The 24,475-nt window shown below is 39.0% G+C and overlaps 1 protein-coding gene across 2 annotated transcripts in view; it reads left to right on the top strand.

Annotated features, from left to right (window-relative positions):
• The window catches only part of FARS2 (phenylalanyl-tRNA synthetase 2, mitochondrial), an 830,248-nt gene that overhangs the window by 245,936 nt on the left and 559,837 nt on the right, over positions 1-24,475 (top strand). The gene's annotated exons all lie outside the window — the stretch shown is intronic.

Consider the following 24,475-nt stretch of genomic DNA (forward strand, 5'->3'; position numbering starts at 1 on the left):
CAGAGTTTCGAGATAGAGACTCAGGTCCCGATACTTCTTTTTCTTCCTCAATGAACCAAAATGTCAAATAGTTGCTAAGGATGAGAAAACTTCAATTTTGTTTGTGTAGATAAACCCAATAAAATGAGCGCAATATACTCACTCTGATAATATACGAATCCAGCTCCCTGCACAATAGTGTCTCCAATTCTTCAATGTGCTGTAGATAAATCAGTCTTCTTATGTTTATTTTTTTTTTTATATATATATATATATATATATATATATATATATATATATATATATATCTATAGCACATTGAAGAATTGGAGACACTATCGTGCAAGGAGCTGAATTTTTATTTTATCGGAGTGAGTATATTGCGCTCATTTTATTGGGTTTATCTACACACACAAAATTGAAGATTTCTCATCCTTAGCAACTATTTGATGTTTTGGTTCATTGAGGAAGAAAAAGAAGTATCAGGACCTGCGCCTCTATCTTGAAACTCTATTTAACTCAAACAACCCCCTGGGAGAGACTGGAGGAAGGCTGCGGTCCGACTAGAGGGGAGTATTGTTCCATGCCAATCTATACAGTTATTTTTAAGATCTGTAATAATCTGTATTGAGTTCTCTTTGTAATATTATTTGGAGGCAGGTCAGCCTCCACCGCAACGAATTACTGCTTATTCTACCTGGTCAGTTGCCACTTTATGGGCTTTTAAGAATTAGGCCTTAGTTGATCAAATTTGTAAAGCAGCTGCTTCGTCTTCTTTGCATACTTTTACAAAATTCTACCATTTTGATGTTTTTGCTTCCTCTGAGGCAGCTTTTGGTAGAAAGGTGCTTCAGGCAGTTTTTTTCAGTTTGATTCTTGCCTGTTTAATGTTTTTAGTGCATTTGTAAAATAGTAAAAAAAATAAAAAAATAAAATAAAATAAAATATTGTGGTTGTAGCTTTATTCTATCAGTTAAAATATGTTTTTTTAATCTCTCCCTTAATGTTGTTACCAGTGGACTCCACAGCTTGGGTGTTAGTTCCCATAAGTAATAGATCGTGGACTCTCACCACCTGTAAGAAAGAAAACAATGTATGGTTACCTGATAAATTCATTTCTTTCATGGTGGTGAAAGTCCCTACTCTTTATTTTTTATGAGCTTTGCTGTTGTTTTTTAAGCGCATATTTTTCCCTGCTCCATTATTTGGCTCTTGCTCTTTTTCTTACCTCACTTCTGCTTGGAAATGCGTTAGACTGAGGTATGTGTGATGGTATTTTATTCAGATCTCTTCATTGTTCCAAAGAAGGAGGGAACAGACCAGTTTTGGCACTGAAGGCTCTAAACAAGTTTGTCAGAATTCCTACTTTTAAAATGGAGACTATTCTGCCTTTTGTTCAGCAAGGTCAGTTTATGTCGACAATAGGTTGAAAGGATGCTTGACGTCATATTGCCATTCACAAGGAACACTCAGTTTTTAAGGTTACATTTCTGGACAGGCATTTTCTGTTTGTTGCTCTTCCATTTGGTCTAGCTACAGCTCCATGAAACGTTACAAAGGTTCTGAGTGCCCTTCTGTCGGCAGTCAGATCTTACTGTGTTTTTTTACCTGGACAATATCTTGGTTGAAGCTACATCTTTACATTTAGCAGAATCTCATACTAGCATACTGTTGTTTCTTCAACAGCATGGTTGGAAGATCAATTTTCCATAGAGGTATTTGTTTTTTTTTTAAGATAAAGGTTACTTTTCTGGGGGTTCAAATAGATTTGGTCGCCATGAGAATATCTTTAGAAGAACGAAGAAAGTTGAAGCTGGTGTCAACTTGTATAAATCTTCAGTCTTTCTTTTCCTTCAGTCGCTCTTTGTATGCAGGTGTTTGGTCTCATGATTGCTGCATCGGATGCTATTTTGTTTGCTCGGTTTCACATGAGGCCTCTTCAGCTTTGCATGCTTTGTCATTGGTGCAGGGATCATAATCGGCTGTCTTGAGATCTTTTTAGATTTCAGAACAGGTCAGTCTCTTTCTTGGTGGCTGGATCATCACCTTTTTATGAAGGTGTGCTTTTTTTGCTCGTCCTACTTGGATTGTGATCAGTACATATGCAAGTCTTTCAGGTTGGGGAGCTGTCTAGGGGTCTCTGAAGTCACAAGGGGTTTGGGCTCCTTGGGAGGCAAGTTTGCCATTTTATATGCTGTTACATAATGCTATTTTCAGGGCTCTTCAGAGTTGGCCTCAGTTGAAGAGGGAGCCTCATCTCCGTTTTCAATCGGACAATGTCCCAGCAGTGGCTTATATTAGTCATCAAGGGGGAACTTGCAGTTCTCTAGCTATGAGAGAAGTGTGTCAAATTATCTCATAGGCAGACGCCAATCTTTGTCTGATTTCTTCTGTTCATATTCAAGGAATGAACTTTGATGCAGATTTTCTCAGTCATCAGTCTCTGCATCCAGGGAAATGGTATCTCCACCTGAATGTTTTCAGTCAGCTTGTGGATCTTTGGGGCTTCATGCGATCTGATGGCTTCTTGGTTAAATAACAAACGTTCCAGGTACTTTGCGAGGTCCCGGGATCCTCAGGCAGAGTTTGGGGATTCTGATGAACTCCTTGGTCCTTTCATCTTGCCCTATGTGTTTCCTCCTCTGTTTCTTCTTTCCAGAAAAATTTCCACGATCAGCCAAGAGCAATCATCAGTTATTCTGATTGCTCCTCTTTGGCCCCGCAGGGTTTGGAATACAGATCTGGTTCAGATGTTCCAGTTGTCTGCCTTGGCCTCTTCCACTTCGGCCAGACCTCTTGTCGCAAGGTCCAACTTTCCTTCCAGATCTCAAATCTCTAAGCCTAATGGAGTGGAAATTGAGTGGTTATTTCTTAGACATAGAGGTTTCTCTGATTCTGTGATTAAAACTCTGATTGAAGCCCATGAGCCTGTGACAAGGAAAATGTTTCATAAGGGTTGGCAAGTCTTTATTTCTTGATGTATGAATCATCGTTATTCTTGGCATTCTTATAGTATTCCTAGAATTTTGAAGTTTTTACAGGATGGTCTAGATAAGGGCCTATCTGCCAGTTCTTTGAAGGGGCAGATTTCTGCTTTTTCAGTTTTGTTTCATAGGAAGATTGCAAATCTTCCTGACATTCTTAAATTTATACATGCTTTGGTTCGTATCAAGCCTGTTATTTAGCCAATTTCTCCACCTCAGAATCTGGATTTGGTGTTGAAGGATTTGCAGGCTCCTCTGTTTGAGCCTATGCATAAAGTGGATATTCATCTTCTTTCTTGGAAGGTTTTTTTCTTTTGGGTATTTCTTTTGTTAGAAGAGTTTCTGAATTATATGTGCTTTCTTGTGATTCTCCTTATCATATTTTCCATCAGGATAAGGCAGTTTTAAGAACCAAATTAAAATTTTTGCATAATGTTGTCCTCAGACAATATTAATCAATAAATATTTGTTCCTTCTTTCTGTCCTATTCTTCCGAAAGATTTATTCACAATTTGGATGTAGGACTTTGAAGTATTATGTTAATGCTATTAAGAATTTTAGACAAACTTCCAGTTTGTTATTTTTTTTTCAGGTTCTAAGAAAGGGCAGAAAGCTACTGCTATTGCCTTGGCTTCTTGGTTGAAACATTTGATTCACCAAGCTTACTTGGATGTGGGGCAACATCCACGTAAATGGATTACAGCTCATTCTACCAGGTCAGTTGCCACTTCTTTGGCTTTTAAGAATCAGGAGTCAGTTGATCAAATTTGCATGGCAGCTACTTAGTCTTCTCTTGCATACTTTTACTAAATTCTACCATTTTGATGTTTTTGCTTCTTCTGATGCAGCCTTTGGTAGGAAAGTCCTTCAGGCAGTGGTGTCATCTTAATGTGTTTGGTCTGTAAGTCATTTTTAAGTGTTTTTTTTTTTTATTATTAATGGATTGTGTTTTTTTGTGAGAATTTTTTTTTTTCTTTTTATTCTACTCTTATTTTTTATTACTCGTGGACTCCACGGCTTGGGTATTTGTTCCCAGGAGTAATGCATTGTGGAATCTCACCACCTAGATGAAAAGAAAACATAATTTATGCTTACCTCATAAATTCATATTCTTTCTTGGTGATGAGAGCTTACAAGTCCCCACCCTGTTTGTTTATTTATTTATTTTTGCGCATCTTTTTTTCCCTGCTCCTATTTTTTTCTTTTTTGCTCTTTTTACTTATTGTTACCTTTTTTTGCTTGGCTATACTGAAGTGCCAGAGAGTTGTGGGTTTTTATAGAGCTCCTGGGGTTTGGGAATCTTTGCCTCCTCCTAGTGGCAAGGAAGACTAATTCAGTAATGGATTGTGTACTCTCACCACCATGAAATAAATTAATTTATCTTTTTAACATAAAATTATATTTTTGGGATTCAGACAGAGCATACAATTTCAAAAAAGTTTCAAATTTACTTCTATTATAAAATGTACTTTGTTCCCATGGTATTCTATGCTGAAGAGATACTAAGTAGGCATCTGGAGCACTAAATGGCAGATAATAGTTCTGCCATATAGTTCTCTTGCAAATAGATAACAATTTTGCAAAACTGCTGCCATATAGTGCTCAAGAAATGGGCAGACTCCTAAGCATAAATATAAAAACAGAGAGAGATGCACTCAGCTGAGGCAGAACAAAAGCTAGAAAAACTTCCGTGCCTGTTCATTTTCAGTGCCACTCAGGGGGCATACTCTTTTAGCACACTATGCCCCTTCACAGAGAAAAAATATCCTGTAGCATATCAGTCTGACCCTGCCCAATGACAGTCCAGCACCGAAATACCAGGCAATTACTCTCTGAACAAGAGAAACAACAACCCCAGACAATTGTTTCTGCCTTCTGTGGGCCTCGTCAGTGAGGTGCAGTCGCATCTTTCTAAGGGAATGTGTGCAAGGAGTCCACGTCTGGTTTCCCCTTTTACTCTTAGGGAGACCCAAGAGCGATTTGCATAAATATAAAAAGAGAGAGCGATGCACTCAGCTGAGACAGAACAAAAGCTACAACAACCCTAGATGATCGTTTCAGCATTCTGTGGGCCTCGTCAGTGAGGTGCAGTCGCATCTCTCTAAGGGCAGTTGTGCAAGGAGTCCACGTCTGGTTTCCCCTTTTACTCTTAGGGAGACCCAAGAGCAATTTGCATAAATATAAAGAGAGAGAGAGAGATTCACTCAGCTGAGACAGAACAAAATCTAGAAAAACTTCCGTGCCTGTTCATTTTCAGTACCACTCAGGGTGCATACTCTTTTAGCACACTATGCCCCTTCACAGAGAAAAAATATCCTGTAGCATATCAGTCTGACCCTGCCCAATGACAGTCCAGCACCGAAATACCAGGCAATTCCTCTCTGAACAAGAGAAACAACAACCTCAGACAATCGTTTCGGCCTTCTGTGGGCCTCGTCAGTGAGGTGCAGTTGCATCTCTCTAAGGGCATGTGTGCAAGGAGTCCACGCCTGGTTTCCCCTTTTACTATTAGGGAGACCCAAGAGCAATTTGCATAAATATAAAAAGAGAGAGAGATGCACTCAGCTGAGACAGAACAAAAGCTAGAAAACTTGCGTGCCTGTTCATTTTCAGTACCACTCAGGGGGCATGCTCTTTTAGCACACTATGCCACTGATATTCTACAGGATATTTTTTCTCTGTGAAGGGGCATAGTGTGTACCAATAAGATACAAATGAGTCATTTTACCTCTTTGGCTGCCAATAAAGTGTAAACAGAAGGGATTTGACCCCATTGACTTCTTTCTGCTCCATATTGTAATGCCTTTAGGCATAGGAGACCTTTTATATATAGCTAACACTCTGAGACGGGTCTTTAAAGAGGCCAGTATTTGTGTGAACGTTTTAATTGTTAAAAAAGTGGACTGTCCGTTGAATACTGTAAAAAACAAAGGGGGTGGGACAAGCGCTCCAATGTAGAGCCGACCTGAAGATAATAGTATATATTATAATAAAATAGTTGGATTCCCAAGATAGGTGTAAGACATTTAATATAATTAATGAAATGCAAAATATAAATAGAAAATAATAAATTCAAAATGAATTACTAATATGTGATGCCGGCATCTAACCAAAATGAATAAAAATATAATATGTATCTCTAAAAATTATTTATATTAAAAGTTGTAAATATAACGTGCAAATACGATAAATTGTTGGCAGTTGAATATTCACTATATGTTTGACATCAAACTTAATATTCGAAATACTGATGCTTCTAAACAGAGACATACAAAAGCATGTTCTTCTTGATAAAGGCAGTTAAGTCTGCCGAAACGCGTAAAATTTGCTTACTATTGGTGGGCCCCACTCACTATCACATATACAGGTTTATCTCTAGCTCTACCATAAATACAGAGTTTAGACATATGAATAATTCCTATGTTAATGTGTTCTAATTGTACTTTATTTCTGACAATTCTGAGTCAGACGTTTCAGGTTCATCGTTTGTTTTAAATCCCTTCGAACAAACCATATGAATAATTCCTGATCGTTCTTTCATTAACAGAATTTGTCAAAGTGTCACTGTTGTTTTACAATTTCAAACAGAACGAAACAACATAAACCACTGAACAGAAGATTCACCATCAATAACTCTAATACAAGAGACTTTTCTTGCTACATAGACGGATACAAAGACAGATACAAAGTATCGTTTGGAAACCATTTGATCACGTAACCAAGTCAGATGACCTAACGTCACTGCTTATGGAACATTCGGCAGTTAGACTCTCCTTGACGGATAATGAACTTGGTTTGTTTCTCTGTTCCTCTGTCCTCGGATCCATCAACATCCAAGTCTGTGCACAGCAGAATTACACGTAGTTCACGGACATTTGCAGTATAAGTATTGTTCTATTTTTTCTGCCTTTTATTTATAGCTGTATTTATCATATAGTACCCATTTTTGTTTTTATGTATGCATCTACACATGCTTTTGTATGCTCTCTGTTTAGAAGCATCAGTATTTCTAGTGTTGAGTTTGATGTCAAACATATAGTGAATATTCAATTGCTAACAATTTATCGTATTTGCACATGTTATATTTACAACTTTTAATATAAATAATTTTTAGAGATACATATTATATTTGTATTCATTTTGGTTAGATGCCGGCATCACATATTAGTAATTCATTTTTAATTTATTATTTTCGATTTATATTTTGCATTTCATTAATTATATTAAATGTCTTACACCTATCTTGGGTATCCAAATATTTTATTATAATATATACTATTATCTTCAGATCGGCTCTACATTGGAGCGCTTGTCCCACCCCCTTTGTTTTTTCTGCATATCTATCTTTATTTTGAGATTATAAAGACGATACAGGGATTTTAGCTATGACCTTATAGGTAGCTCCTACACCACCACTTTCTCTTTTCGTTGAATACTGGACACCTGGCAATTTTAAATGACAGTTGCTTGCAGCTGACAATCACTCAGTTTCCTTTTTAGCCACAGAAATGCTTGCAGCATTTTACCTATGCGTTTAACCGTATTTAAGATAGAAGCTAACAATTTAGAGCATGTAACTTTTGCTTTAGAATGTACCATAAAGATCAGTCTTGGGACTGTAGCATTTATGAACCACATTAGAACAGTCTTCCTAGGCACCTTTAAACATAACTTTATTGCATTAATTAATGCTTTGTGTAGCACACCTTTACTGTTTTGTTCCCCAACACAACAGGAAATATTTACAATTGCATTTTTTTTATTATTTGTATCATGGTCACAAGTACTTTTCTTCTGTCTATCTATCTATCTATCATCTATCTATCTATCTGTCTATCTATCGTCTATATTTTCAGTAATAGATACATTTAGCAATATTTTTTCTTGAATTTATGTGATGATAAAATGGAAAAAAAATGTGTAAATGCAATATATAAAATGAACGTAAAACAATATTGATTTTCTTTCAAGCTGTTTTCAAATGCAATAAAAATTCCGCTGCACAGTACAAAAACAATAATAAAAAGTAAAGCCTTTGAAAAATGTTGACATTGTTAAAGGGACATGAAAGTCAAAATTAAACTTTCATGATTCAGCTAGAGCATGCAATTTTAAAACACCTTTTTTTAGCTTACTTCTGTTGCCAAATGTACTTTGTTCTAGGTATTCTTTTTTGAAGAGAAGAGCATACTTGTAAGTGATTGTAAATCCTAGCATTTTTTAAATTCTAGAATTTACTAGTGCTTTAAATAAACTCTATTATCTCAGTGAGCTGGTGTTTCCACTTCTTAGCCAATAGCATGCTAGCCATCCGGCAAAATGCCAAAGGGCAAGCATGGCTACTGGCTAAGAGGTGAAAATGTCACATCATCGAAAAAGTAGTATTTTGTTGGGGGCGGCCGGAGGTGCTCAGTTTGGCATAAATTGCAGGCAAATAAAGGAACTTTTAGCATGAAGTTTTTTTTTACTTCATGATTAAAAGCTCAAAAACGTCAGGATTTACCATCACTTTAAATAGGCTCAGGAGAGTGCATGTGTCTTAAACACTCTGCTTAAACAGTGTTTGCAACAATGGCCTAGATCATGATCTTTCTGATATTGGCTCCTAAAAACCTGCTTTCATATGGGAAGTGTGTTTCCTTTTATCAGATGGCGAGAGTCCACGAGTCATCATATATTGGAAATTTCTCTGCTTATCACTAGAAGGAGGCAAACGACGCCGCAACATACCAGAGCTATAAATCCCTTGCACCTAACCTGAATCCACAGTCTTTTTTTCGCTCCTTTAAGAGTAAGGTGAATGTTGAGGCAGATTCAATGTTTGTCTCCCCCCATTTCATAGTGGTCTCGTGGACTTCACTGCTTGGTTTTAGATTTCCACACTTGTGGACAATCACCACCTGATTAAAGAAAACAGAGTGTATGCTTATCAAATAAATTAGTCTTTCATAACGTTGAAAGTCCACAAGCCTTTTTTTCATTTGGTTACAGTACTTGTTTTGCATTGCTTTTGCACCTTCTTATCCGTCCTGCTTTTCTGTTTTTTCTTCTATCAACTTAGCTGAATGTATGACTGATGATTCAGGGTAAGTGGGAGAGATTTAAAGCTCTGGTATGTTGGGGTGTTTCCTAGTAGTCAGGAGGAGAGTCTTCCCACATATGATGTCTAGTGGACTCTTCCCATCATGAACAAAGTTAATTTATCAAGTAACCATAGATTTTGTTTCTCTGGTTGATCATAATCCAAAAAAGGTATTTGGCCACTTAAAAGACCACTGCCCTGAACAAGTTTTCAATAAAAAAAGTTCTGAATATTTATTTTTTCCAGGAAGAGGCAAAGACACGCCAAACAGAACATTGAAGTATCCCTCCCACTCCCCCTACCCTCCCAGTAGTTTTTTGCCTCGTGTCATGGAGGTAGGCAGAGAGAGGTGCTCTGCTGAAGATTCTGAATTTGATCATGAAGTTTAGGATTTTATCTTTTTATATGGATAGTTCCTACAAGAGAGAGCTGGGGGGATGCTCATCCATGTTATTATCTTGGAAGAGTTTTAGTATGTGCTAACTACTGGTTGTTGCTGGGAAGTTCCCATGCCTCTTCCAGCTGCTCTATCCTATATCCCCTGTCAGGCAATACGGTAAAAGTTACACTAATTTCCCTGAGCTGTAAGACTGAGGTTGATGAGTCTTGTGTGTGTGACACATGTCCCTCTCTCATTGCAGTTTGCCTAATAGAGATGGTGGATTACAAGCAGGTTGACATAAATCAAGGGTTTTTATTCAGACTCCTGATGCAAGAGGGAGCTCACAGCTCCGGCACAAGTACATTTGGGGGGCAACTCTGTATTATATTCAAGGACCTCCAGACAGAGGTCCATTTCGGAAGGAAGCGGCCTTCGCACTTATGGCACAGGGTCCTTTGCTTGCTGGCAGGCAGCTTGGAGAGCTTCATAACCCTCCTTCCTCTCGGCACTAGCCTATTTAACTGGAGAAAAGGAACCAGAGGCTTATTCTCACACAGCTCTGGGATTGAAGGTGGACTTGACGGTGATTCCCGCTGCAGGCAGGGCTTTCCCACCATTTCCACCTGTAATGGAGCATCATGGTACAGTAGATTTGTGTATACAACAATTTGTGATCCTAGCTGTGGGGCCACGAGTGTTAATCCCTTCTTTTAATTACCATTAAGGAGGTTAAGTTTAATCACTGTACATGTCCATCATGGACGACTCTATGCTAGACGCTAGTCAGGAGGAGACTCCCTCCACTCCCTCATTTGATATAAATAAATGTATCCTATGCAGGTTACACACAGTGTGTACTCCGGCACAATTATGCAACTCCTATCTGTCAACTGTCCTGCAGTCTCATTCAGGGGGCCCTAGTATGCAGTTGGCCAAGGGATCTCCGCAGTGCCAATCTACCCCAGACCGTTCTGTGGACTCACAGATTTCAGGGTGCATGGATATTCCAGTATTACAGCCGCAGGCAGCGACTACAAACTTGGCACGTGCAGTACTCTGTGACCCTAATACACAAACCCCAGCTAGAGTTAACTCTTTTCCACATGATTTTGCAACCCAGTTACAATCTGTGGTTTCTACTGCCCTGAGCGCCATGCCAATTGCAGGTAAAAGGAAGAGGAAGGCTAAACACTGTTCTTCTGATACTAGAGTTAGCAGTCTAGCTGATGTTGCGGCGGACAGTAATGGACAGCCTTCCGATGATGACGACTCCTCGGTTATCTCTGAAGGAGAATTGTCATCCTCTTATTCCTCTAAAGAGAGGGGGACTCTGAGGAAATCACATTCAGATTTAAAATAGAGCATTTAAGATACTTGCTAAAAGAGGTCTTAAAGGGACAGTCTACAATATAATTGTTACTGTTTTAAAATATAGATAATACCTTTATTACCCATTCCCCAGTTTTACATAACCAACACAGTTATATTAATATACTTTTCACCTCTGTGATTACCTTGTATCTAGGAGGAACCTTTTTCCAGCCCCCTGATCACATGACTGTGACTGTTTATTATCTATTGTCTTGCATTTAGCATTGTTTTGTGCTAAATCTTAAATAACTCCCTGTGCCTGAACACAGTGTTATCTATATGGCCCATGTGTACTTTCTGTCTCTTTGTGTTGAAAGGGAATTTAATAATCATATGAGTCTGCCTAGGTTTAGTTTCAACTAAGAATACCAAGAGAAAAAAGCAAATTTGATGATAAAAGTAAATTGGAAAGTTGATTGGAAAGTCCTATCTGAATAATGAAAGTTTAATATTGACTAGACTGTCCCTTTAAGTACTCAAAGCCTTCTGAGGAGAATCAAAATGTATTTCAATGTTAAAGCCCTTTGCCTGCTTTTTTTTTTCTAACACCTGAGATCTCATATCTTTGCGCCCTTATAACTTTTATGTGCAATATTTTTTAAAAATACTTTTTATTAAACAGTGTTATGAGTGTACGTGTACTTTGTAATGTATTTTTGATGTGTTTTGTGACACTTTTTATTTTCGGAAACCAGTTAAACACAGCTCTGAGATCGCAGTAAGGATTCATCAACTTGTAATATGAGCGCAATTTAAACAGAGCGCACACAATTGCAGAAACCCTCACAAAATTGTTTGCACTCCACTTGTAATCTAGCCCTTAATGTTTATTTTAATATTTCCAATTATTGATTGAAAAATCACTGATTTACGGTTAGGCAAGATATTCTTCAAAAATCAAGAACCACAATACTGGTTTCTGTTAGAAAGAAGTTGCAGCGATGTATCTCATCTTTTACAATGGTTTTTTTTTTGTTGTTCTCGCGCTGTAAACTGTGAAACCGCTCCATTGCAATAATGTAGCTGTAAAAAGCTCATTTAAACTGGATCACACCTTTGTGACTGGACTTTTAAAAGGGACAGCTTCTGGGCTTTCCATATGATTGTGCCTTTGTGGCCGAGATTTCAATAATTTTGCAAAAACTGGAAACCACACTATCGTGGACAGGTTTTGTCTTTGCAGTCATAAAGGCTCAATCCTGTTTAATATTCTGGTCACGAAGGTGCAATTTCGTTTTAAAGCTGGGTCACATGGGCACAGTCCCATTTGAAAATCATGTCATAAAGGCTTAATCCCATTTGAAAGCCCAGTTATGAAGATGCTTGTACTGAAAGTGACTATCACAACAATTGGAGTGTGAATTAGAAACAAACATTTACAGAAAGGTATTGCTACACTCAATTTCTAAACTTTAGGGTTCTCATTTCACTTTTCCTGAAGATCCGCTTAACTGTAAGGGATATCACATATTAAATACATATGTCAATGTACATTAAAATATGTAAATGTGTGCCCTGCCCACGGCAGATGGACTATAAAATAGCTATGAATAGAGCTTTCATTAATCAAAACCATGTATGCAAATAAACCTCTAAAATGTCATCTGTGTCAATTTTAGTGTCTTGCACATGTTTAACATAATAGAATGATTCCAAATTGCCTTGTTATACATGCAAACATGTCATAAAAGGACTGTTTGGAACTTCATCAAGTGCCTTTAGGTATTGAAAAGTATAGAGAAAATGGATAGTGATTTTTGAGAAAATGTTGGCTCCATGTTTTTTTTTGCTTGCAAGCTAAAACCCCCCTATTGCAATAGCATATCTCCCAACATTTGTGGCTGGCTATTTGCGTATTATGTAGTTGTAGAGAGCCATAGCCGTTTTATGGGCAGAGTTACCTTGAGAGGGGCGAGGTCATGGATGGATAGCGAGTGGTTGTTAGTTGTGTCTGGGTGGTCAGTTTTGTGTGCATGTCTGACGGTTCATTGGCAGGGCTAATGGAAATCTTGCATGTGACTGTTATATGGACGTATGACTGTCTCCGCAGGACAGTGCTCAGGATCCAGGATTTTCCTGCACACGTCAGGATTGTTGGCAGGTCTGTTAAAGATCTTGTGAAATTAATCCAAGGAGACTCTTGTTTGTTGGGGCCTGCACATAGGATCCAAGCTGACTGCGGGGAACTATGACAAGAGACAACAAGTGACAAGCAGGAAACCATAGTAGAAAGATCTCAATCATCTATTGTTCAAAAATACTTTATGCTGAACTACAGCCTATATTCCTACTCTAATTAGGTAGAAAGAGAGAAGGAGGAGAAGGAGAGAACCCAAATATATGAGAGACTTGGGTGAGTATAAAAATAGATGGCAATTCGTTACATTCTACATAGGATGATTTTTGGTGCAAATATTTTACATATAAGTATACAGTCAGTGACCACAAATACATCAGATATAAATTAGAGATCAGATATAAATCTTAATTAAAATTCCATTAAAGGGACACTAAACCCAATTTTTTTCTATCAGAATTCAGATAGAGCATTCAATTTTAAGCAACTTTCTAATTTATTCCTATTATCAAATTCTTTTCATTCGCTTGGTATCTTTATTTGAAATGCAGGAATGTAAGTTTAGATGCCGGCCCATTTTTGGGGAACACACTGTGTTGTTCTTGCTGATTGGTGGGTAAATTCACCTACCAATAAACAAGTGTTTCTCTTGTTAAGTGTAGTCAGTCCACGGGTCATCCATTACTTATGGAATATATCTCTTCCTAACAGGAAGCTGCAAGAGGATCACCCAAGCAGAGCTGCTATATAGCTCCTCCCCTCACATGTCATATTCAGTCATTCTCTTGCAGCCTAACTAAAGATAGGTCGCTGTGAGAGGTCTGTGGTGTTTTTTAACTTAGTTTATTTCTACAATCAAAAGTTTGTTATTTTAAATGGCACCGGAGTGTGCTGTTTATTCTCAGGCAGCATTAGAAGAAGAATCTGCCTGCGTTTTCTATGATCTTAGCAGACGTAACTAAGATCCACTGGCTGTTCTCATCTGAGGAGTGAGGTAACTTCAGAGAAGGGGAATAGCATGCAGGGCCCCCCTGCAAATGAGGTATGTGCAGTAAATTATTTTTCTGAGGAATGGAATTGACTGAGAAAATACTGCTGATACCATTGTAAAGTAAGTTCAGCCTTAAATGCAGTGATAGCGACTGGTATTAGGCTGATGAGTGTGTGTACACTGAATGTATTTTTCTAAGGAATGGAATTGACTCTGAAAATACTGTTAATACTGAAATAATGTATGAGCCTTAACTGCAGTAAAAGCGACTGGTAGCAGGCTTATTAATAACAATTCATAACTTTTCAAATGTATGTTTAAAACGTTTACTGGCATGTTAATCATTTTTTGTGAGGTACTTGGTGATAAAACTTATTGGGGCATGATTTTTACCACATGGCCATCTTTGTTTTCTGCATAGAAACAGTTTTCTGAGCTTCCCCACTATTGTAATATGAGTGGGAGGGGCCTATTTTAGCGCTTTTTTGCGCAGTAAAAATTCAGTCACAATCTGTCTACTTCATCCTCCATGATCCAGATCGTCTCTAGAGAGCTCAGGGGTCTTCAAAATTCATTTTGAGGGAGGTAATCAGTCACAGCAGACCTGTCACAGTGTGTTTTGACTTTGAGAAAAACGTTAATTATTAAATTGTTATCCGTTTTTGGGTATTAAGGGGTTAATCATCCATTTGCTGGTGGGTGCAATCCTTTGCTAACTTAATACATTTACTGTGAAAAATTGGTTGCTATAACTATTTTGGTTCATTGTTATTTCAACTGTGACAGCTTTTTGTGCTTCTTAAAGGCACAGTAGCGTTTTTTATATTGCTTGTAAATTTATTTAGAAAAGTATTTCCAAGCTTGCTAGTCTCATTGCTAGTCTGTTTAAACATGTCTGACACAGATGAATCTCTTTGTTCACTATGTTTAAAGGCCAATGTGGAGCCCAATAGAAATTTGTGTACTAATTGCATTGATGCTACTTTAAATAAAAGTCAATCTTTACATGTAAAGAAATTATCACCAGACAACGAGGGGGAAGTTATGCCGACTAACTCTCCTCACGTGTCAGTACCTTCGCCTCCCGCTCAGGAGGTGCGTGATTTTGTGGCGCCAAGTACATCAGGGAGGCCCTTACAAATCACTTTGCAAGACATGGCTACTGTTATGACAGAAGTATTATCTAAATTGCCAGAATTAAGAGGCAAGCGCGATAGCTCTGGGTTAAGGACAGAGCGCGCGGATGAGGTGAGAGCCATGTCAGATACTGCGTCACAGTTTGCAGAACGTGAAGACAGAGAGCTTCATTCTGTGGGTGACAGATCTGATCCAGGGAGACTGGATTCAGAGATTTCTAATTTTAAATTTAAGCTTGAGAACCTCCGCATATTGCTAGGGGAGGTATTAGCGGCTCTGAATGATTGTAACACGGTTGCAATTCCAGAAAAATTATGTAGGTTGGATAGATACTATGCGGTACCGGTGTGTACTGACGTGTTTCCTATACCTAAAAGGCTTACAGAGATTATTAGCAAGGAGTGGGATAGACCTGGTGTGCCTTTTTCCCCTCCTCCCATATTTAGGAAAATGTTTCCTATAGACGCCACCACACGAGACTTATGGCAGACGGTCCCTAAGGTGGAGGGAGCAGTTTCTACTTTAGCTAAGCGAACCACTATCCCGGTGGAGGATAGTTGTGCCTTTTCAGATCCAATGGATAAGAAATTAGAGGGTTACCTTAAGAAAATGTTTGTTCAGCAAGGTTTTATCTTACAGCCCCTTGCATGCATTGCGCCTGTCACTGCTGCGGCGGCATTCTGGTTTGAGTCTCTGGAAGAGGCCATTCGCACAGCTCCATTGGATGAAATTATGAACAAGCTTAAAGCACTTAAGCTAGCTAACGCATTTGTTTCTGATGCCGTTGTACATTTAACCAAACTTACTGCTAAGAACTCCGGATTCGCCATCCAAGCGCGCAGAGCACTATGGCTTAAATCCTGGTCAGCTGACGTGACTTCTAAATCTAAATTGCTTAATATTCCTTTCAAAGGGCAGACCTTATTCGGGCCCGGCTTGAAAGAAATTATAGCTGACATTACGGGAGGTAAGGGCCATGCTCTACCTCAGGACAGGGTCAAATCAAAGGCCAAACAGTCTAATTTTCATGCCTTTCGTAACTTCAAGGCAGGAGCAACATCAACTTCCTCCGCTCCAAAACAGGAAGGAGCTGTTGCTCGTTACAGGCAGGGCTGGAAAGTTAACCAGTCCTGGAACAAGGGCAAGCAGGCCAAGAAACCTGCTGCTGCCCCCAAGACAGCATGAAGAGAGGGCCCCCTATCCGGAAACGGATCTAGTGGGAGGCAGACTTTCTCTCTTTGCCCAGGCTTGGGCAAGAGATGTCCAGGATCCCTGGGCGTTGGAGATCATATCTTTCAAGGTTATCAGCAAACCAAATAAAGAAAGAGGCGTTTCTACTCTGTGTACAAGACCTCTTACTAATGGGGGTGATCCACCCAGTTCCGCGGACGGAACACGGGCAGGGATTCTATTCAAATCTATTTGTGGTTCCCAAGAAAGAGGGAACCTTCAGACCAATCTTGGACTTAAAAATCCTAAACAAATTTCTAAGAGTTCCATCATTCAAAATGGAAACTATTCGAACCATCCTTCCCATGATCCAAGAGGGTCAGTACATGACCACAGTGGACTTAAAGGATGCCTACCTTCACATACCGATTCACAAGGATCATTATCGGTACCTAAGATTTGCTTTCCTAGACAGGCATTACCAATTTGTAGCTCTTCCCTTCGGATTAGCTACGGCTCCAAGAATCTTTACAAAAGTTCTGGGCTCACTTCTGGCGGTACTAAGACCGCGAGGCATAGCGGTGACTCCGTACCTAGACGACATTCTGATACAAGCGTCAAGTTTTCAAACTGCCAAGTCTCATACAGAGATAGTTCTGGCATTTCTGAGGTCGCATGGGTGGAAGGTGAACGTGGAAAATAGTTCTCTATTACCACTTACAAGAGTTCCCTTTCTAGGGACTCTTATAGATTCTGTAGAGATGGAAATTTACCTGACAGAGGCCAGGTTATCAAAACTTCTAAATGCTTGCCGTGTCCTTCATTCCATTCCACACCCGTCAGTAGCTCAGTGCATGGAAGTAATCGGCTTAATGGTAGCGGCAATGGACATAGTACCATTTGCGCGCCTGCATCTCAGACCGCTGCAACTGTGCATGCTAAGTCAGTGGAACGGGGATTACTCAGATTTGTCCCCCCTACTAAATCTGGATCAAGAGACCAGAGATTCTCTTCTATGGTGGCTTTCTCGGCCACATCTGTCCAAGGGGATGACCTTTCGCAGGCCAGATTGGACGATTGTAACAACAGACGCCAGCCTTCTAGGCTGGGGCGCAGTCTGGAACTCCCTGAAAGCTCAGGGATTATGGACTCAGGAGGAGAAACTCCTCCCAATAAATATTCTGGAATTAAGAGCAATATTCAATGCTCTCCTAGCTTGGCCTCAGTTAGCAACTCTGAGGTTCATCAGATTTCAGTCGGACAACATCACGACTGTGGCTTATATCAACCATCAAGGGGGAACCAGAAGTTCCCTAGCGATGTTGGAAGTCTCAAAGATAATTCGCTGGGCAGAGTCTCACTCTTGCCACCTGTCAGCGATTTACATCCCAGGCGTGGAGAACTGGGAGGCGGATTTTCTAAGTCGCCAGACTTTTCATCCGGGGGAGTGGGAACTTCATCCGGAGGTCTTTGCTCAACTTATTCATCGTTGGGGCAAACCAGATCTGGATCTCATGGCGTCTTGCCAGAACGCCAAGCTTCCTTGTTACGGATCCAGGTCCAGGAACCTGGGAGCGATGCTGATAGATGCTCTGACAGCCCCTTGGGTCTTCAACATGGCTTATGTGTTTCCACCATTCCCGATGCTTCCTCGTTTGATTGCCAAGATCAAACAGGAGAGAGCTTCGGTGATTCTTATAGCGCCTGCGTGGCCACACAGGACCTGGTATGCAGACCTAGTGGACATGTCGTCCTGTCCACCGTGGTCTCTGCCTCTGAGACAGGACCTTCTAATTCAGGGTCCTTTCAACCATCCAAATCTAATTTCTCTGAGGCTGACTGCATGGAGATTGAACGCTTGATTCTATCAAAGCGTGGCTTCTCGGAGTCGGTTATTGATACCTTGATACAGGCTAGGAAGCCTGTTACCAGAAAAATTTACCATAAGATATGGCGTAAATATTTATATTGGTGCGAATCCAAGAGTTACTCATGGAGTAAGGTTAGGATTCCTAGGATATTGTCCTTTCTACAAGAGGGTTTAGAAAAGGGCTTATCTGCTAGTTCGTTAAAGGGACTGATTTCTGCTCTGTCTATTCTTCTACACAAACGTCTGTCAGAAGTTCCGGACGTTCAAGCTTTTTGTCAGGCTTTAGCTAGGATCAAGCCTGTGTTTAAAACTGTTGCTTCACCATGGAGTTTGAACTTAGTTCTTAATGTTTTACAGGGGGTTCCGTTTGAACCCCTTCATTCCATTGATATCAAGTTGTTATCTTGGAAAGTTCTGTTTTTAATGGCGATTTCCTCGGCTCGAAGAGTCTCTGAGTTATCTGCCTTACATTGTGATTCTCCTTATCTGATTTTTCATTCAGACAAGGTAGTTCTGCGTACTAAACCTGGGTTCCTACCTAAGGTGGTCACTAACAGGAATATCAATCAAGAGATTGTTGTTCCATCTTTTGCATAATCTGGACGTAGTCCGTGCCCTGAAGTTCTATTTGCAGGCAACTAAAGATTTTCGTCAAACTTCTTCCCTGTTTGTCGTTTACTGTGGACAGAGAAGAGGTCAAAAGGCTTCAGCTACCTCTCTCTCTTTTTGGCTTCGTTGCATAATACGTTTAGCCTATGAGACTGCTGGACAGCAGCCTCCTGAAAGGATTACAGCTCATTCTACTAGAGCTGTGGCTTCCACCTGGGCCTTTAAAAATGAGGCCTCTGTTGAACAGATTTGCAAGGCTGCGACTTGGTCTTCGCTTCACACCTTTTCAAAATTTTACAAATTTGACACTTTTGCTTCTTCGGAGGCTATTTTTGGGAGAAAGGTACTTCAGGCAGTGGTTCCTTCTGTTTAATGTTCCTGCCTTGTCCCTCCCTTCATCCGTGTACTTTAGCTTTGGTATTGGTATTCCATAAGTAATGGATGACCCGTGGACTGACTACACTTAACAAGAGAAAACATAATTTATGCTTACCTGATAAATTTGTTTCTCTTGTAGTGTAGTCAGTCCACGGCCCGCCCTGTCTTTAAGGCAGATCTAAATTTTAATTAAACTCCAGTCACCACTGCACCCTATGGTTTCTCCTTTCTCGTCTGCTTTGGTCGAATGACTGAATATGACATGTGAGGGGAGGAGCTATATAGCAGCTCTGCTTGGGTGATCCTCTTGCAGCTTCCTGTTAGGAAGAGATATATTCCATAAGTAATGGATGACCCGTGGACTGACTACGCTACAAGAGAAACAAATTTATCAGGTAAGCATAAATTATGTTTTTCCATGGTCCTGAACCAAAAAAATAGCTTAGATGCCTTCTTTTTCAAATAAAGAAAGCAAGAGAGCGAAGAAAAATTGATAATAGGAGTAAATGAGAAAGTTGTTTAAAATTGCATGCTCTATCTGAATCACGAAAAAAAAAAATTTGGGTTCAGTGTCCCTTTAACTATACTTTTACACTCTAAACTCGAGAAAACAACAAACCTCAGATATAAGTTTTAGCCTCTTTTTTATTTCTTTTTATCTTTGACTATTATACCTATGAAAGCCTTTGGCTGAAATATGTCCTGCAGTTTGCAAAACATGAACCTGCAACATTTTAGTATAGCACTTCAACCTTAGTGAATGTTGCAACATGGTGATTGATAACTCTTCTGTGCAAAACACCCAATTAGTATAAAGTAGCACTTAACATTAAAATACACCTTTTTTACAAAATACAATTTAAATAATATTCAAGCCATTAATCATGTCTCTCAAGGAAGAGATTTTAAGGTTGAAATAACTTTACCTGAAGTAAACGTCTTTTTTCTATTCTCCCACTTATTAAATAAACTACAGCAAGAAGTACCTTATTTTTGCTATATACCATATGTTAGAAAACAAAGAACAAATTAAAGTAAGTATTGGCTTGTTTACAATCCTATCCAGATTTCTTTCTTTTTTTAACATATGGAATATAAAACACAACACATCTTAATATCCATTTATTGGGAAATTGAGTTATTGTTTTTTTTATAATAGTTTTGTTTAAGGAAAATACTCAGTAATACAAACCATTTGGAAATAATGTTATGAATTACAAAAGACCAGTGTTGTAGGAGTCAGCAATAAGCAGTTATTTCCACATAGCGCTAAGCAGGGCTTTGAATGTGCTGAGCGTCCATTTGTATGAGTGGAGACCATGTTGACAAAGTAAATCAATTCTTGAGTATAATTTACTGTAAATAGTTTGAATAGTTCAACAAGTGTGTGTAGTAGGTGCTGAGGACAGGGTATCATGTGATACATAAGAACGATATAAAGAACTAGTTTTATTAATAACAATTAAACAGGTGTGGTAATAAAATATTAATAAATATTAAATATATATATATAAGGGCCAGGAAGAACCAATTAGCTTTGAATGTGCTGAGCGTCCATTTGTATGAGTGGAGACCATGTTGACAAAGTAAATCAATTCTTGAGTATAATTTACTGTAAACAGTTTGAATAGTTCAACAAGTGTGTGTAGTAGGTGCTGAGGACAAGGTATCATGTGATACATAAGAACCATATAAAGAACTAGTTTTATTAATAACAATTAAACAGGTGTGGTAATAAAATATTAAGAAATATTAAATATATATAAGGGCCAGGAAGAACCAATGAACTTTAGAGAAGGAAAGGTTAAAGAAAGGGGGGAGAGGGGGTATGCTGGGGACATAGGTTGTGGGGGTGGGGAGATTTGTGTGATTTAAGTTTCTTTGGTGGAATTCCATCTCATGGTCATGAATTCATGGCTGTCAACTTTACCTATTTTAAGAAAATGGTATCTCTCCAGTGAGAGCAAGGTTTCAACCTGTTTTTTCCATAATGTCAGGGTGGGTGCCTCTGGGGACTTCCACCTCTGCAGTGTATATATCTTTGCACTATTAATTAGTAGTAAAGTTTTTGCCTCGTCTTTGAGGTTCGACAAATTGTAAAAGAGTAGGATGTCTGGGCTAAATGGAATTTGGGAAGAAAGCGTTTTATTCATGTGTGCTATTATATTTTGCCAGAACGTCCCAAGTCTGTCACAAGTCCACCAGATATGTAGCAGATCCGCTGTCTCACTACAACCCCTCCAGAAACCCTCGTAAGAGTGTTTATAAATATTTTGTAGTCTTAAGGGGTCAGATACCAAAGAGATAAGAACTTATAATTTATTTTCTGGATTCTGGCAAATACTGAAGCTTTTTTATGGTAATAGAATTTTTTATCCAGTCCTTTTTGGGCTATTTCTAACCCCAGGTCTTAATTCCATTTGTAACTGTATGATGAGAGAGAGCCCGCTCCTGAGTCAGATAGCAGTTTATAAATGGAGGAGACTGTATGTTGATGGTGGTGTTGTAGTGTGCATAAGGTTTCGAGAGGTGATAATGGCCAGGTTATATTCTGTTTTTGATTAGCAGTCTTAATGTAATGTGACAGTTGCATATATCTATACCAAGAAGGGGGGATACAGTCTTCTCTGCCTGCTAATATATATATATATATATATATATATATAGCCTGAGTGGGATATATCTATATTACTGCACACACACATATAGCCTGAGTGTGATATATCTATATTACTGCACACACACGGAGCGTTTGATACTGTTGACTAACCTCTTTGGCTCCAAACCCTTCAATCCTTTGGCATTTGTGACAATAAATTTCCCTTCTGATAGGATGTTTTTAAATGTGTAGGCTGGTAATCGGGGGCAATTCAGTGTTAAGGCCTTGATTTGGGGTAAAAATGAGAGCTCAGGGTTGTGGATTATGAGGGTTAAAGGGGAGGGTCTTGAAGATGTGTGCTGGTCACGATTAGTTTGTCCCATTGGGTGAAGAGTTCTGTGAGGATAGGGTAATCCTGTAGTGTCTTCGATCTCTGGGAGATGTGGTTATTAAAAATGTATTTCTAGATTTTTAAATTTAAACCACTAAATATATAATTCTATGTAAAAACCCACTTAACCGTTACAATTAAATTAAATGAAATAAACACTGTAAAAAGGGTCTCCATTGTTTCCAAATAATTTATTAGAAATCAATATACTGTATGTTAATAATAAGTTAAATATTTACAGGTATACTCTACTACAACCCCAATTTGTGCAACACTGCAAAAATAATCCCAGGAACATACTTAGCCAAATTATTTAATGTGTGCTTTCTTGCATTGTCAAATTTTCATCAGGAGATGGAAGAGGGGAGAGAAGAGAGTGTTTCACAATTGTATTCTCAATTTAAAAGGGGTTTGGCCTATCACATGCCAGTCAAGGCTAATGGGAGTGTCTTTAATTAAACTTAGTTCAGAGAGAAAGGTGTATCTGGGGAGAAGGGATTTTAATAACAGCTAGGTCAGTAAGCTATGTCCCCACAGGAGGGATGTAGCCATGCCAACCAGCTGACATTATCCATTTGGAGTATTTCTCTATCCAGTCAAACTCACTGTTTGTTACTTGAGTTATGGCTTCAGTCCACTTGTCTTTGCAACAAAGTTGCTGCTCTGTATTGTGATATATTGGGGACACCCAGGCCCCCCTTGTCCCTAGTTAGATATTAGGTCTTTTTAGGAACCCTGTTTGGCGTTATACAAAATGTACTGTTCTAGGTTACCCTGTAGTTGTTTAAGAAAGTCTCTTGGTAGTGGAATGGGGTGAGTTTGGAGGAAATACAAGATGTGTGGTAGAACATTCATTTTAACTACATGGATTCTGCCAATCCATGAAAGTGGTTTGTTTTTCCGACAATATAAATATTTCACAATATTATTTTGTAGTAAATGGTTATTAGCTGCCAACAGTCCTTAGTTAGTAAGATTCCTAAATATTTCAGTTGAGACTGTTGAATGCGTAAGGGGCATGTCTTTCTCAGGACATCAATAGTATGGGTTGGCATGGATATATTCAGTAATTCTGATTTTGATAGATTTAGCTGGAAATTAGAACATTTTCTGTATTCAGAGATAGTATTGAGTAATGGGGACAATGAGGTTTCAATGTTTGTGAGTGTCAGTAGAATGTTGTTGGCGTACATCGCCAATTTGTACTCCAAATTATTTGTGGTCAGAGATCTTCAAATTTGTTCATGAGGGAGGATATAGTTTCAGCATGTTGAGATATGTGTTGGGTGTTTGCTGTACAACTTATTGGAGTAATGAGTGAGAGCCTTCTATCTTGTCCACCCTGTTAGTGAGGAGAGTTATATCTTTTTTTTTAGTTCACTAAATAGGCCTCTGACATCTGTCAGCAATTCATTAATTTCTTCATTTGAAGATAGTGAACTGAGGTCTTCTTTCATGATAGGGTTTACATTTGGGTGTCTATGTTCAGGTGCCTGGGCTCATGATAGTTATATATGCTGGCCAGGAGCACTGTCTGTGGTATGGTTTTGTGATTTCATATAGTGGTTCATATTTATTGACTTTGCGTGCTTCTCCATTTTTTGCACTGATGTAAGCAGGGTTAGGTTGATGAAGAAGGAGTGGGACTCTATAAGCTCCCAGCATATAGACCTCCAATGATATACCTAATATTTATTTATGGATTCTGAGAGACAGAGAGATAGTGATCTGAGGTCTTCTTTCATGATAGGGTTTACATTTGGGTGTCTATGTTCAGGTTCCTGGGCTCCTGTTAGTTGTGTATGCTTGTCAGGAGCACTGTCTGTGGTATGGTTTTGTGATTTCATATAGTGGTTCATATTTATTGACTTTGCGTGCTTCTCCATTTTTTGCACTGATGTAAGCAGGGTTATATTAATGAAGAAGGAGTGGGACTCTGTAAGCTCCCAGCATATAAACCTCCAATGATATACCTAATATTTATTTACTTGCAGGCCCCAGTGTATCTTTTAGACAGTCTCAGCAACTTCAGCTTCTGTCAGCAGTTCCCCATGTGGGCAGCTAATTGCTATGGGTTAGTTCGTTATAGGAGTATGGTGTTATGTATTACTCGGTGTTAGAGCATGCAGTCTGCGTGAGCCCTATGTCGTGTGAGTGTGCCTTTTTCTACTTATATAGTCGGCTGACAATCTGGAGTTTACACACTAATATGCAGTTCAAGTGGCAGCTTTACTTTATGTGTGACGTGTCTGCCTAAATTGATAGTGCTCCTGCATAAATCCGTATTGGATACGGTCCAAGGGGAGTTCTCTGTGTCACAGTGTTAAAAGGCTGAAGCCTACAGGTTTACCTCAGAGGGTGATGCCGTTCCGGAAGGCAAGTGGAGATTCAGGGAGTACAAAGAGTGTTTTCCAGTGTTAGGACCTTGGTTCTCTTCAAAGAGTCAGTCCGATGC

This window comes from Bombina bombina, chromosome 5 (assembly GCF_027579735.1).
Source record: "Bombina bombina isolate aBomBom1 chromosome 5, aBomBom1.pri, whole genome shotgun sequence".
Taxonomy (NCBI): domain Eukaryota; kingdom Metazoa; phylum Chordata; class Amphibia; order Anura; family Bombinatoridae; genus Bombina; species Bombina bombina.